Source organism: Peromyscus leucopus, chromosome 13, assembly GCF_004664715.2.
Source record: "Peromyscus leucopus breed LL Stock chromosome 13, UCI_PerLeu_2.1, whole genome shotgun sequence".
In the NCBI taxonomy this organism is placed as follows: Eukaryota; Metazoa; Chordata; class Mammalia; order Rodentia; family Cricetidae; genus Peromyscus; species Peromyscus leucopus.
Genome location: NC_051074.1, coordinates 43,281,478 through 43,284,748, shown reverse-complemented (window position 1 = coordinate 43,284,748; position 3,271 = coordinate 43,281,478). Strand labels below are relative to the sequence as shown.

Genomic DNA, 3,271 nt, shown 5'->3' with positions numbered 1-3,271 from the left:
TTGGTACCAGCATTAATAGGGCAGAGATACAGCCAGAACATAATCAATTACTCTCCAGTTTTCCCAGAAAGGAAAACAAGAAGGCAAAGTGTGGATTACTAGTAGGAACTGATGAAGGGGGGGGGGTCAAAAGGAGAGAGTTTCATATTCCATCTAATATCCCATACATTCCATATCCCTGACTCACCTTGCTTCAACATCTTTTTTTGCATACCACTTAAGCATAACTCTCATTTTACTTAGACCAACTCAGTGTAAAAATGAGGTTAGTTTCATGGGAAAGGTTCAAGATCCTTATCATTGCCTTCACATGCATACTAAATATTTTTCCAACTGAAAAAAAAAAACAGGTTAAAAATATCTGCTTATAGAAAAGGCAAAATTTAAAAGAATCTCTTCATATTCAAAGGCTGATTTTTATTCCATCAGCTATTATTAGTCTTGGGGAATTACTTCCTATATGCATAGAGCCTCAGGAATATAGAGAAAGTGCTCTACCACTGAGCTACATCCCCAGCCATTATAGGTAATTTCAAATGCTTATTTCTTGCCATAAGTTATGATGGAAGAAAAACCATTTACAAATTTACATATTTGTAATGGTGCTCTGGTGCAAAGGTAGAAATGAGCATGCAACTTTGCTATCAACTCATTCAGTCCACCACAAAATCAAAAATTCAAATTTTATAGTGATTATTAATTATGGAATATATATTCCTGATCTCATTCAGAAAAATCACACTCCACCTTTCAAAAAGCATACTTCCATTCCTCATGTCAGCCCGTTTTGTCTGATGATGCCCTGCCTGGGTCTCTGCTCTGCCCCCTGCTTAAACCACAGGGCTCAGTGCCCACAGGGACAGGATAGTGGTCTTCCAAAACAAAATTTAAAGATTTTCTTCCCCTTGTGCCGATGCCAGCCTTACTCTTTCCCTACATTTGTGTCTCTGCCACTCAACCCTCTTGGGCATGTCCTTGGCTTGCAAGAGCTTCAGACTGAATTCTCTTTTATGAAAATATGGCTCACTCCACTGGCACCTGAAGGAGCCCTACTCCTCTGTCAGAAGCACAACCTTTCCATCATTCCACCCGTCCCAGAACCTTAAAAATACTCGTCCTTAAACATTTGCAATGTTTTTGTTGTTGGAGGACATGGCCGGGAAAGCTCTGTCAGTGACTAGGTGATAAGAAACGGCACAGACACCGTCAAGCCACTTAAAATGCCAGCATGAGGAGGAGGGGCACAAAGGCTTCACCACTAGCTGAGGAACTGTTGTCAGTTGGTGGCAGCTGGGGGAAAGGAGAATCACTTTCTTTAGACCCGTGTCCACTCGGTAAGTTAAAAAATAAAAATAAAGGGGGAGGAATATGAAGTTGAGATAGGTTCCTGAGGGAAGCTGGGGAATAAGAAGGTGGGTATGATCACTCTACAGATGTATAAAATTTCAAAGAATATATGAAAATTTCAAAAAAGTTGCAAGGAACTGCTGTGGGATGTTCTGTATGTGCTGTGGGAGCCCGTTCTTGGGTTCCATGTGGCTTTACCCAGCAGGTCCGCATAGAGGATGATTAGGACCATGGGCCTGAGGGCAGGTGTCTGAGATGGTCTGCACTTGGCTGTGCTGGGGGATGGTCTGTATGTCAAGTTGCTCTGATTGGTCAACGAATAAAACCTGATTGGCCGTGGCTAGGCAGGAAGTATAGGCGGGACTAACAGAGAGAAGAAATAAAAGAACAAAAAGGCAGAAGGGGTCACTGCCTGCAGCAGCCGCCAGGACAAGGAAGATGTAAAGTACCGGTAAGCCACGAGCCATTTATAGAAATTAACTAATTTAAGATATAAGAACAGGTGCTCGCTTCGGCAGCACATATACTAAAAATTGGAACGATACAGAGAAGATTAGCATGGCCCCTGCGCAAGGATGACACGCAAATTCGTGAAGCGTTCCATATTTTTTAGTGTGGCATCCCGTGTGGGGAGTGGTCAAGGCCTACTGGTCTCAGGGCTGGCCTCTCTTCCTTTCCAGGACGTAGAGATAGAGAAAACAAACCACTTTGCTATGGTGAATGTGAGAACAGCTGCCCCCACTGTCTGTTTACTTGTTCTGAGTCAGGCTGAGAAAGTCCTGGAAGAAGTGGACTGGTTGATCACCAAGATTAAGGGTTCGGTGAACCAAGAAACTGTATCAGACGCAATGACTGCAGATGGGGATCGTAGTGCCGGCCAAGTCCACCCAAAAGATGCCTCCTCTCAAGCCCTTCCACCGAACCTTCTCATTGAGAAAGCCATCACCATGCAGCTGGGGACACTGGTTACCGTCTTCCATGAACTCGTACAGACAGCCCTGCCCTCAGGCAGCTGCGTGGACACTTTATTAAAGGACCTGTCCAAAATATACAGCACCCTAACAGCGTTTGTCAAATATTATCTCCAGGTGTGTCAGAGCTCCAGAGGAATCCCAAACACTGTGGAAAAGTTGGTGAAGCTGACCGGCTCTCATCTGACCCCCGTGTGTTACTCCTTCATTTCTTACGTACAAAATAAGAGGAGTAACACCCCAAAGTGCACCGAGAAGGAGAAGGCCGCAGTGGGCACCATCGTGGCCAAAGTTCTTCGTGAAACCAAGCCAATCCCTAACCTCGTCTTTGCCATTGAACAGTATGAAAAGTTCCTAATCCAGCTATCCAAGAAGTCCAAGGTAAACCTGATGCAGCACATGAAGCTAAGTACTTCCCGGGACTTCAAGATCAAAGGCAACATCCTAGACTTGGTTCTTCGAGAGGACGGGGAAGAAGACGAAGAGGGCACCGCACCAGCACACACGGAGCAGGACAGAGAACCAGCCAAGAAGAAAAGGAAGATATGCCTGAGTTAATGTGACCTTTGGGGGATCGGCTCCACTTGTGCCCACAGAACCCCTTGTCATACAGCCTGCACCGACCTTGGCGTCCTGGTCTGAACCCACCGGACTGTGCCTTCAGTTAGAAGGAGTCTTCCTTCGGGGCAGGTCCTGCTACAGAAAAATGGCTGCCTAGGCACGCCCTTTCCAAAGCACAGCTGCAAGCCTGAGTTAGGAGCCTGCACCACTCGGACGAAGCTCCACGGGAGCAAATACAGAGCCTGCAGATGGAGCTAGGGTCCAGGCTGGCTTCGTTTCTCTAAGGAGCCTTTGGTGAGTTCAGTGATCTGGTAAATGTCCAGCGCTTCACCTGCAAGACAGTGGGAACTGGTTAGGATGCCTCCAGAAGAACTGACTGAGCTCTGAAATGA

At 46.0% G+C, this 3,271-nt stretch overlaps 1 non-coding gene across 1 annotated transcript; it reads left to right on the top strand.

Annotated features, from left to right (window-relative positions):
* The first annotated feature begins 1,849 nt into the window (after positions 1 to 1,849).
* LOC114693643 lies at positions 1,850 to 1,957 on the top strand. Its single transcript, XR_003734583.1, has one exon. It is a non-coding gene; the product is annotated as a U6 spliceosomal RNA (small nuclear RNA).
* Positions 1,958 to 3,271: the final 1,314 nt, after the last annotated feature.